This window comes from Squalius cephalus (genome assembly GCF_949319135.1).
Source record: "Squalius cephalus genome assembly, chromosome: 14".
Lineage (NCBI taxonomy): Eukaryota > Metazoa > Chordata > Actinopteri > Cypriniformes > Leuciscidae > Squalius > Squalius cephalus.
The window spans coordinates 1022632-1035620 of NC_137135.1; positions in this window are offsets into that span (position 1 = coordinate 1022632).

Sequence of the window (12989 nt, forward strand, 5' to 3'; positions counted from 1 at the left end):
AAGTTTTTTTTTTGTTTGTTTGTTTTTTTCTCTTTTTTTTTTTTTTTTTCTTTTTTTTTTTTCTCTTTTTTTCTTTTCTTTTTTCTTTTTCTTTTCTTTTTTCTTTTCATTCTGTCTCCTTTTCCTCTCTCTCCCGTTGCAGAAGGCCATACAGTTCAATTTACAACCTTATGCATCGTTCTAGATGGCTGTTGATACGTCAAGGATGAGTAAAGGTGTGCGCCTGATTTCATGGAATACCAAAGGAATGAATAAGGCCATTAAGATTGGTAAGGTAATGACCCAGCTGCAACATTTGAAAGGGGATATTATATTTCTACAGGAAACACATCTTAAAACATCAGATATCCAACGAATCAAAAAGCCTTGGATGAGTCATGTGTTTCACTCGAAATTCTCGGCCAAAGCTAGAGGGGCTGCTATTATTATTACCAAGAAAATATTGTTTGAGCCAACACATATTATTGAGGATGTCAATGGCCATTATGTCATAGTATCGGGCTTATTACAGAATCTTTCAGTAGTCCTAGTCTCTATCTATGCTCCCAACTGGGACGATGAACAATTCTTCATCAACCTCTTTGCTAAAATTCCAAATAGTGACAATCATCATATACTGATAGGAGGCGATTTTAACTTAGTGCAAGACACAATTCTCGACAGATCATCTTCAAAGCAAATTAATCTATCTAATTCTGCTAAAGTAGTTTTTAATTGCTCATCTCATCTAGGAATTTCGGACCCCTGGAGGTGTAAAAACCCCCAGAGTAAAGTTTTCTCTTTTTTCTCCCCGCTACACCAAACCTTTTCCCGGATTGACTTTTTCCTGATTGATAACAAATTGTTGCATCTGGTTACCGCTAGTGACTATCACCCCATAGTTGTTTCGGACCATGCCCCCACCTCGCTTGATATTAATCTTCCTCTTAGTGTTATCTCCCCATCACTTTGGACATTTAGTTCTAACTTATTAGCACACCATGAGTTTGAGAACTTTGTAGCCATTCAAATTAGTAATTACATTGAATTCAATGATACCCCTGAGGTCAACAGTGGATTCCTATGGGAAGCCCTTAAAGCCTTTGTTCGAGGTCAGATTATTTCCTTCACTTCGTACATGCGTAAGGCTGGAAGGACTAAAAGGCAGGATATACTAGACAAACTCCGCATACTTGATGAAATTTACGCTGTCTCTCCCTCACCTGCCCTTTACAAAAAACGACTTCTGCTACAATCAGAATATGATTGCTTGATGACTCATATTGTAGAGAGACAACTGCAGCAATCCAAGCAACGCTTTTTTGAACATGGCGATAAGGCAGGTCGACTTCTAGCCCAACAGGCCCGTGCGGCCAGTGCCTCTAGATTAATTCCAAAAATTATGTCCCCTAGTGGTAATCTTACTGCAGACCCAGCTGAAATCAACAGAGTTTTTTTAGACTTTTACACTAACCTCTATACTACGGAGCAGTCTTCAGCTTCAATAATGTTCCCCAATCCCTTAGATTCTTTAATATTCCCTAGAATTGATGAAGATTTGGCTAAGGAATTGGGCAGCCACATTTCCCCCCAAGAAGTCAAAGAAGCGATTAACTCAATGCAAAATAAGAAATCCCCAGGCCCCGATGGGTTTACAGTTGAATTCTATAAGGCATATTCTACTTTATTAGTCCCAATTTTAGTGAGGATGTACAATAATTCATTTCAAGAAGGCCAACTCCCATCGACACTGTACATGGCTTCTATATCATTGCTTTTGAAGAAAGACAGGGATCCCACTTCCTGCGGTAACTACAGACCGATTTCTCTGTTAAATGTAGACTGCAAAATATTAGCCAAAATTCTGTCTATCTGCCTCCAAAATATAATGCCATCCATTATTTCATTAGATCAAACAGGCTTTACATTGGATAGGCATTCCTTCTTCAATACCCGGAGGTTACTTGATATTATTTTCTCACCCTCATCTAATACCCCTGAAGTCATAGTTTCATTGGACGCAGAGAAAGCTTTCGATAGGGTCGAGTGGGAATACCTGTTTTTTGTGTTAGGAAAATTTGGGTTTGACCCCAAACTCATTTCTTGGATACGGCTTTTGTATGCTTTCCCGTCTGCATCGGTATATACCAACGGTGTTCGATCGCCACCCTTTTTACTTCAACGGGGGACACGTCAAGGCTGCCCGCTCTCGCCTTTGTTATTTAATATAGCTATTGAGCCCCTGGCCATTTGGCTCCGAAGTCACGATGCATTTAAAGGCATCAAACGTCATGGCTTGGTCCATAAACTTTCACTTTATGCAGACGATTTGTTATTATACGTCTCCGACCCCATAGCTTCTTTCCCCTCTATACTATCTGTTCTAGAACAGTTTGGCTGCCTATCAGGGTACAAGTTAAACTTTCAAAAAAGTGAGTTATTTTTTGTTAACCAATTGGCTAAATCTCTTCCTCATTCTTTATTTCCCTTTAAGTTAGCCTTGGATGGGTTCAAGTATCTGGGGATATTTATCACCGGTTCGCTTAAAGACTTGTTTTTTAAGAACTTTACACCACTTCTGGAAAAATGCAAGTCAGATATTGCTAGGTGGAGTTCCCTTTCCCTTTCTGAAATAGGTCGTGCAAACCTTATTAAAATGGTTGTTCTGCCAAAGTTTTTGTATCTTTTCCAGCATCTTCCAGTCTGCATTAACAAATCCTTTTTCGCTCATTTAGATCAGCATTTGAATGGATTCCTTTGGAATAACAAACCAGCTCGCATCAGGAAGTCAGTTCTTCAGCTTCCCAAATCTGAAGGGGGTTTAGCACTGCCAAATTTTCGATATTACTATTGGGCATGTAATATTCATAAATTACTTTATTGGGTTGGCCTTAAAAGTTGTGCCTCTAGTCCGCCCTGGGTGCATGTAGAGATATCTTCCTCTCGCTATTTACTTTCTAATATCTGCTCCCAGCTTCCACTTGGAGTACACAAAATTTCGAGCAATCCAATAGTTGTTAATACCATTAAGATTTGGCATCAATTCAGGAAACAATTTGGTCTTCATAGAGCGTCGATTCATATGCCAATTTCAAATAATCACTTATTTTCCCCGTCCCTTTCAGATAGCTTCTTTGATATTTGGGCAGCTAAGGGTCTCTCTACTCTAAACGACCTGTATGAAAACGAAGTCTTCTCCTCTTTCTCTTCCTTATCAGCAAAATTTAACCTTCCTAATAGTCATCTTTTTCGGTTTTTTCAAGTGAGGCATTTTATTCAAAAGCTATTTCCCCATTTTCCCAATCGCCCACCCGAATCAGAAATTGATTCAATTCTTACCTTCGACTCTGGTCAAAAACGACTGATTTCAGCTATTTATGGTAAAATTATCTCCCTAACTCCTTCTCCGATTGACTCCCTTAAGCTAACCTGGGAGCATGATTTGGGCATTGACATTTCCGATGACCAGTGGAAAAACATTCTCAGTTTAGCTCACTCTTCGTCTATTTGTGCTAGACATGCCCTAATACAATGTAAAGTGATCCACAGAGCTCATTTCACTAATGCTAGACTGGCTAAATTGTTTCCTAACAGAAGTGATGCCTGTAACAGATGCAAACAATCTCCAGCCGATCATCTTCACATGTTCTGGTCATGCCCGGTGCTATCAGATTATTGGTCCGACATTTTCACAACTCTCTCACAGGCCCTCAATTACACTATTGTCCCTAATTCCTTGACTGTTCTGTTCGGCCTCTCCCCAATCACATATATACCAGCTACAGCGCACTGCGTCATTGCCTTTACTACTTTGCTGGCCAGGCGTGCCATCCTCCTTAAATGGAAGCATGCTTCTCCTCCATCACATGACGACTGGATAAGAGATGTACTGCAATACATCCACCTTGAAAAAATTAGATATTCTCTTAAAGGCTCGCTGAGATCATTTCATAAAACTTGGAGCCCTGTACTGACTACTATTGAAGGCCTTATTGGGATTTTAAAACCTCCTGATTAGTTTTCTGTGGGGGACGGGGGAGATTTTCTTCTTTTGTTTACTGTTTAATTATTATCTTTTTTTTTTTTTTTTTTTTTTTTTTCTTCTTCACATACTTTCTCGTCACATACCTTCTTGTGTATGTATTTACTGGTTTATTTATTAGTTTTTATTATCTATTTGTGAGTGCTACAGGTGGCCTTAGGGGCGGAGGGGCGGAGGGGCGGAGGGGCGGAGGGGCGGGGTGGGAGGGTGGATGAGTGAGGGTCTATATTTCTATATGGAACTGTTCTGTTGATTTTTTCTTTTTCTTTCAGACGCCTTGTTTCATTTTACATCTGTTGTAATACCCTTTATATGTCTGCAGAAAACGTAATAAAAAAGAAATATAAAAAAAAAAAAAAAAAGATTAAGCATGTCAAAGGGCTGTCACTTATTGCACAATCGATCGGACCAACCAACACAAGTTTCGAAAATGAAAATAGGGAATCGATTTTAACGTCCTTCTCTCGGAGCGCGTCACTATACGCTCGCAGCGAACGCGCGTCACACAGCAACTGCAGGTTCTGACACACACACACACACACACACACACACATAGCCTATTTCTGCATAATATAGTGCATAATATGTAGCCTAGCCTTAAGTAATGTTTTTCATTGATGTTATGGCAGTCCACATTGCTGACTTGTGCGCGTCTCAAGCGCCCTCTTTACGTTCGTCCTAATGCCTGTTTAGTTGTCCGTGGATTTGCCTATATTTGGCGTTGAAAACGGATCAATGCCAAATATAGGCAATTTACTAACGATTCAATGAACACTTAGCCTATGTCTCAAAAATCGAAGAGGATTTTTTTTTTCACAAAAGTGACAGCCCTATACGAAAGGACACCAAAGTTGCAATATGTAACGTACTCGGTTACTAACGTAACCTCGGTTCTCTCTAGAAGAGGGAACGAGTACTGCGTTTGAAAAACGCTGCGGGAAAAGTCTCTTTTCACGAAACACTGAAGCAAAAATTATCCTTTAATTTTTCATATATGTAAAACGCGTTGCGGCAGCAGCAGACAGCTGAAGCAAGACGGCTTGTCTGCTCATTGGCTGCTCTGCGGCAACTGCATAAGCCTATCGAGCGCAGGCTGATGCAACATCAGACCAATGAGGGCGCTTCGCGCCCTCCTCGCCACTTCCCGCCGAGACGGGCGTGGCTTACCTCTATAAAAGGAGCTCGAGAAGGCTGACTCACTTGATTTTGATCGCCGAAGCGAACCAGAGTGAATCAAACGCACGGCAAGGGAACGCAGTACTCGTTCCCTCTTCTAGAGAGAACCAAGATTACGTTAGTAACCGAGTACGTTCTCTTACGAGAGTTCTCTCGTACTGCGTTTGAAAAACGCTGCGGGAACCCCTTGCAAAACGCCGTGCGTGCTGTGATAAAAACACTGATCACCGGAAGCCATTTCAGGCATACAGTGCATAATCACCAGATAGACTCACACAGAGTCAGGGAATAAGGGGGGGAAGCCTTAATTCCCTATACTGTAGCGTCTGCAGGCTTAACATGACCTCACAGGGAGAGTCTAAAGACAGGAGGGGATTCCTCCGTCCTTATATAGACATGTCCACAGACGCGAATATGACATCACATAGCCAGGGTAGGGAGCCTGCACTAATGTGGGAAAACGTGGGTCTTACACAGTTCAGCCCAGCATAGTCGGCATAGTATTACACCGACAAAAGCTTAGCCTGTAAGGCGGGAACCTCTAGGTTATAAAACCTGATAAATGTAGACGGAGAGGCCCAGCCTGCCGCCGTACATATATCCTGTAAGGAAATCCCGCTGGACCAAGCCCACGAGGAGGCAACGCCTCTCGTAGAGTGCGCTCTGACTCCCAACGGGCATCGAATGCCCTTGGCAGTATAAGCCAGCGCTATTGCGTCAACTATCCATCTGGATAGGCTTTGTTTCGAAACAGCCGTTCCTTTGGAACGTCCGCTGAACGAGACAAAGAGCTGCTCTGTCTGTCTAAAGGCAGCAGAGCGGGACATATAAGTTCTTAAAGCCCTAACAGGGCAAAGAAAACTTGAGTCCCCTTCCTCACTCGACGCCGGCAGGGCAGCCAGGGAAATGACCTGAGCCCGAAAAGGCGTGTTGAGGGATTTCGGCACATAGCCGTGCTTAGGTTTGAGTATGACTTAGAGTCATTAGGACCAAACTCCAAGCACGTCGGGCTCACGGAGAGCGCGTGCAGATCGCCTATGCGCTTCATTGAAGCGAGAGCCATCAAAAACACTGTTTTGAAAGACAAATGTTTGAGGCTGATTGACTAGATAGGCTCGAAAGGGGCACCTTTCATGGCCGCCAGGACCGTAGAAAGGTCCCACATAGGGACTGACGGAGGCCTGGGTGGATTCAGTCTCCTAGCTCCCCTGAGGAAGCGGATGACTAAATCATTCCTTCCTAGTGACTGACCCAGCGTTGAACCTGAGAACGCTGAAATAGCCGCCACATACACTTTGAGCGTGGAAGGGGATCTGCCCTTATCCAACAGCTCTTGTAGGAAGGAGAGAACCTCCGTTACCTCACATTCGAGGGGTGAAAGGCTCCGAGCTGTACACCAGCCAGAGAAAACCGACCACTTTGAAGCGTAGAGTCGCCTGGTCGACGGCGCTCTAGCCTCCGTGATGGTATTCATGACTCCCTCTGCGAGACCAACGGGTATCCGTTGAGCGCCCACACATGAAGGGACCATAGCTCCGGGTGTGGGTGCCAAATCGAGCCCCTGGCCTGCGAGAGGAGATCTCTCCTCAACGGCACTGGCCATGGAGCAATGTCTGCTATCTGCATCAGAACTGGGAACCATGCCTGGTTCTTCCAGAACGGTGCTACAAGCAGCACTGGGCATTTCGTTTTCCTGACCCGTTCCAACACCTGAGGCAGGAGGGAGACGGGGGGAAAAGCGTATAGCGGGCAGCGCGGCCACCTTTGGGACAGCGCGCTGTCGGTCTTTGAAAAGAATGCGGGGCAGTGAGCGTTTTCGTGGGATGCGAATAGGTCCACCTCCGCTTTGCCGAATCTCTCCCACAACAGCCGGACTGTTTGTGGGTGTAGAGACCATTTGCCCGTAGGAACGTTGTTCCTGGACAGTCTGTCCGGGCCCACATTTAGCAGCCCGGGCACATGTACTGCTCTCAGCGAGCGTAGGTTGTGCTGAGCCCATAGCAGGAGGCGTTTCGCCAGCCTGTACAGGGGTTTGGAATTCAGACCGCCCTGGCGATTTATGTAGGACACCACTGCCATGTTGTCCGAACGGACTAAGACGTGTTGGTCCTTGATGTGGGGACAAAAACGCGTCAGCGCGTTGTGCACTGCCAGCATTTCTAGGCAGTTTATGTGTTGGAGCTTTTCCCGTTCCGACCATAGGCCGAAGGACGGTCTGCCGTCGAGCAGCGCTCCCCATCCCGAGGTGGATGCGTCCGTAGACACCATCTTCACCCTCGAGGAAGTCCCCAGGCTTACACCTGATTGGTACCAGTCGTTCGCCATCCAAGGTACCAGGGCTGTGACGCAGTCCTGATCGACCTTGAGGCGTAAATGACCGGACACCCACGCTCTGCGCGGAACCCGCGCTTTCAACCAGAACTGCAGCGGGCGCATGCGGAGCAAGCCCAGCCGGAGAACTGACGATGCTGAGGCCATGAGACCCAGCATCCTTTGAAATTTTCTGAGCGGGGTGAAAGCGCCGCGGCGGAAAGACATCGCTGTGGCGACAGCCGCGCTGTCATAGACTGTGAGTCCAGAACTATACCCAGAAACGGAATCGTTTGGCTGGGGTTCAGTGAACTCTTCGCCCAATTGACCGTGATACCAAGATTCTCGAGGTGATCGAGTAAAATGGCTCTGTGCTCTATGAGCTGAGATCGTGATTGGGCTAGGATCAACCAGTCGTCCAAATAGTTCAGCACTCGCATGCCTCTGAGTCTGAGAGGAGCGAGCGCTGCGTCCATGCATTTCGTAAAAGTACGAGGTGCCAGGGACAAGCCGAAAAGCAGGACTGTATACTGGTATGTCTGACCCTCGAAGGCGAATCTCAAGAATCGCCTGTGATGTGACGCTATCTGTATTTGAAAATACGCGTCCTTCAGATCTATCGACATGAACCAGTCTTCTCGGCGAACATGCGCGAGAATTTTGCTGGTTGTGACCATTTTGAAACGGCGTTTCACTAATACTCTGTTCAGTCGTCTTAGATCCAGAATGGGTCTGATACCGCCGTCCTTTTTGGGGACTAGAAAGTATCTGCTGTATATCCCCTGTTCGCTTTGAACTCGGGGAACAAGCTCTATCGCCCCTTTGCTTATCAGTTTTGATATTTCGGCGCGAAGTAGGTGTGCTACATTCAGCGGTACCGAAGTTTCGACACGCGCTGTGAAGCGCGGAGGGCGTCGATAAAACTGTAGCGAGAAGCCTCTCTTTATAATGCCTAAGACCCAGTCCGAAACCCCTGGAAGCGCTGCCCATGCATCTGCATGGTTGGCTAAGGGCCGGATACAGAGCGCGCTCTGTTCGCCGTGCGACAGAGGTGCTACGGGGCTCACAAACATAGGCGTTATGCCTGCGGCATTTGAGGCGGGGGGCGCGCTTAATACAGCGGGCGGAGCGCTCGCCCTCGACCTTACAACAGTGTTTGACTGAGTGAGGGAGGGCTGCGCGAGCCCCGTGGGACTCATGTGTGCGAGTAGATGTGGGCTGTGAGCGGGCACATTTACTGCTTGGGGCGCGCTGCTTGTGTAAGCAGCGCGCGCGCTCACAGGTCTCGTTTTTACAGAGAGCCTGTGATCTGATAGACATAGTGTTCGTGGGCACTGAGTAGTGGGCACTTTTACTATGTGGGGGGCGCAATCGACCTGAGTCGATTTTATTTGCGCGAGCCCTGGGTGCAGGGCTGTGCTTATGTGTAGAGATGGGCACAGAGGAGTGGGCATCGACACTACATTTATAGCACCATCGGCCGTGGCCGGGACACCAGAAAACACACTCTTTTCGAGACATATCTGGGTAGCCGTAAAAACGGCTTTTGAGTGCAGGCAAGCGGGCACTTGTACAGGCTTGCGCTTTGCAGAGAACGCTGGGACAGCCGCGAAGCTTGGGGCTGAGACAGCGAGGCGCTTGGGTGGGAGGCCGGCCGCAACGGGACTCACACACCTGCGCTTTCCTAGGCGGGCTAGGACTTCTTCGGGACCTCTGGCTTCACTACAATCCTCGGTTGCGGTGCGCGCGCGGGGCGCCGGGCGCTCGATCGAGAGCGGGGTCTCGAGCTGCGCTGTTGAGGCTGCTGCGAAGAGGGGGCCGAAGGCGGCGGCTGAGGCTGTGCGGTTCGCGGGGTCCGTTTGTCTCGACCCGCCGCGGAACCAGAGCGCTTCGGAAGGAAGTGCTTGAAGGCTTGAGACGCTTTCTGGGCTTCGGTAAATCTCTCTACGAACTCGGAGAGAGAAGAACCAAAGAGGCCAGCGGAAGACAGCGGGGCGTTGAGAAACGCGATGCGCTCGGAATCGGCCATCTCCGTGAGCGTCAGCCATAAGTGCCTCTCAGCGACAGTGGCGGAAGCCATACAGCGTCCCATGGCTTGTGCGGCAGCTTTGGTGGCTCGGAGCGTGAGGTCCGAAGCACTCCTCAAATCCGCAATGCAGACTGCATCAGGTCCAGCCTCGTCCCATTTACGGAGGAGATCACCCTGGAAAATCTGCAATGTAGCCATGGTGTGTAGCGCTGACGCGGCTTGCCCAGCGGCGGAGAATATTCGCGCGAGCAGCGTCGACGTCATGCGGCAGGCTTTTGAAGGCAACACCGGTTTAGTTCGCCGTCCAGCAGAGGGCGGGCACAGATGGGTCGCTATAGCCTGTTCCACCGGCGGCAGAGAGAGGTAGCCTCGTTCATTCGCCTTGTCCAAAGAGGAGAATGCAGGCGACACAGATGAGCGTGTACGCGCAGAGTAGGGCGCGTTCCAGGCCTTCGCAACTTCTTCATGTAACTCAGGAAGAAAAGGAGCGGGCTTAGATTCCGGAGAATTGCGCTCACCTGGGAGGAAGCTACCATCGAGCCGGGTGCGAGAGGGGGGCTCCGGTGCAGACCACTCGAGGCCGAGGCTCGCCGCGTCCAACGCGAGCACTCGCATGAGCTCCGTCTCAATGCTGGCTCTCACTGAGGGCTTTCGGGCAGGAGGCGCGAGGTCCTCAGAGCTCGCCCAATCCTCGCTGCCTGAAGCGAGGAGAGAACAGGAATCCTTTTCCCCCGACGCAGCCTCCGAAACAACTTCCTCTGATGACGCGGCGGCGGGCTGCGGGCGCTGAGCATCAGGAAGTGATTGGGGGGAGGTCGGTGAAGCTGGCGGGCGAACCGGCGAGCTTGATCGGGGTGGAGAGGGTTCCGGGACCCGCTGCGAGCGGCGCTTCTTACGGCGCGGCATCGCGGCGGAGAATGCAGGCTTCGAGAAGGATGCCAGGCGGGTCCTCAGAGCCACCATAGGCAAAAGCTTGCAGTGAGGGCAGCCGCCGTCAGCGAGCGCGAGCGCTGCATGGTCCTCACCGAGGCAGGAGACACAGATGACGTGGTCGTCTCCCCCGGCGAGTGGGGCTCTGCACGAGCCGCAGGATTTAGGCATCTTTAGAAAGACGCTGCTCTTTTAGGGGGTGAGTGCTACGAGAACGCTCACACACACACACAAACAGAGCACAATAAAGGATATGGGCGTCGGAAAGCGCAGCAGGTACGGCTGTAGAAGGCGGCGTAGGCCAGTGGCTTCGAGGGCTCGTCCCGCTGAAGTGCTTGCTTCAAACGACGCTGCTTCCGTGATCCAGCGATGCGTGCGCTTCGCTGAAGAGATTAAAATCAAGTGAGTCAGCCTTCTCGAGCTCCTTTTATAGAGGTAAGCCACGCCCGTCTCGGCGGGAAGTGGCGAGGAGGGCGCGAAGCGCCCTCATTGGTCTGATGTTGCATCAGCCTGCGCTCGATAGGCTTATGCAGTTGCCGCAGAGCAGCCAATGAGCAGACAAGCCGTCTTGCTTCAGCTGTCTGCTGCTGCCGCAACGCGTTTTACATATATGAAAAATTAAAGGATAATTTTTGCTTCAGTGTTTCGTGAAAAGAGACTTTTCCCGCAGCGTTTTTCAAACGCAGTACGAGAGAACTCTCGTAAGAGAACATTTGTTCTGCAAAAATCTCCAAAATTGTGGATTTTTTTTTTTTTGCACAACTTTTAAAAAAACTATTTTATTTGATGGAACATAAAACTTGAAGAATAATATTATTTGGTATTATTATTTATATTTATTGTTAAAAATATTTTATGTTTTGTTATGTAACTGTTAATAAAAGTTTGATTATTATATTGTGATTTTTCATTTCAGATCCATTAAATTCAAGCAATATATATATAAGTTTTTAAAAGAAGCCATTTTCGGCTTCAGTTTCGGTTTTCGGCCAAGTGCATCCTAAATTTTCGGTTTCGGTTTCGGCCCAGAATTTTCATTTCGGTGCATCACTACTTTCCACACGCTGCATCATCATCATCACCACTCAATTTTCACGCTCACCTGATGCGCGCTACGATTACCGGAGGAGGACCCTGAATGAGTGAGACGACGAGGTGTGTAGCCAGTAATTCATGCTTTAGTGTAAACGTGAAATCCTGTTACATCCACAATATCTTAACTATTATTTTTATTCTGTGACATTGCAAAATGGATAATCTAGATTATTTGTCCAATTTTATGATACTGAATTTGCTTGATGAGTCCAGTCACAGATGAACGATTAGCTGGCTAGGCCTATTTTTTCTTCACCGTGAAAGTGTGGCCGGGCTGTCATTTTACTATAAAATTTTTGATAACTGTTCGGTATAAAATTATTTTACATTGTTGTTGGTAGTAGACATGTAAGCTTTTAAACATTGCAATTAAATTTTGTAGGTTTTATGCAACTAAATAGTGTTTAACTTGACTGCCAAGCCATTAGCTAATAGCACGTTTTTGTTCGATTTAAGATGGTGTAATGAAGTATTTTTTGTTTTAGTTTTATGTTAATATTACTTGTAAGGGTGCTTGGTATTCATATTTGTAATTAAGTTGTTAAATAGAAAGTACATTGGTATTTGCTGTGCACATGCTTTATTGCTGTGCATTTATTAGCTTGTGAAGTTTTGATTTTTTTGCCGTTGAACATGTTTATCTGTCACTTTTGTAATAATGAGAGCAGTACAATCCTGAGTTTTGTGCAGCATGTGAAAATGCATAGAAATGTGCCTAAATCAGGATTTAGATGTGGTGTACCTGATTGCCCACATATTTTGTCTCTCTCAGTAAATTTCTACTGAAGGAATGTCTGGAGCCGATAGAGGAGAACTTCACAAGTTGATGGAGGCCACTCCACCTCCGCCACTGTCTGAACTAAAGAACTCATGGCCTTACCTGTTTTGTCTGAAGGGGATCTTTTTACATTTCCAATTGCTTACTGACATCTCACTGCTACAAAAAATCATGGAGAGCATTGAAGGGAAAGGAAAGAGGATTCTAAGATTTTTTCAAGAAAAGCCAACAAACAATGAGGTGTGTGCTGTTCTGTCAGAGTATCAAGGGGAAATTCTCTGGTCCTGTGCATCTTGCAACTCTTAATGGCCCATTTTAAAGAGAGAACAGAATCCCTTCTAATTGAAGCTGATGTAAGTATAACATTTAGATTTTTAATGTCTTAAAGATTTAATTGTAATGCTAAATTAATTTTTGTTTTTCTTAGGCAGCAGCAACTGCAGCCGACATGGAAAGAGAGGGATTACCGGATTCACCTGCACTGATCATCCACGGTTTTTTGCTTTACTTTGTGTCTGTGTCTCCATCATATACACTATTCTTTGCTTCTTTCAGACAAATACAATCAGATATTTTAAAGAATGTCCTGGCTCTTCCAAGCTTTATAATGGCAGTGAATAAGTGCATCATCCATCATAAAAGTAATCCAG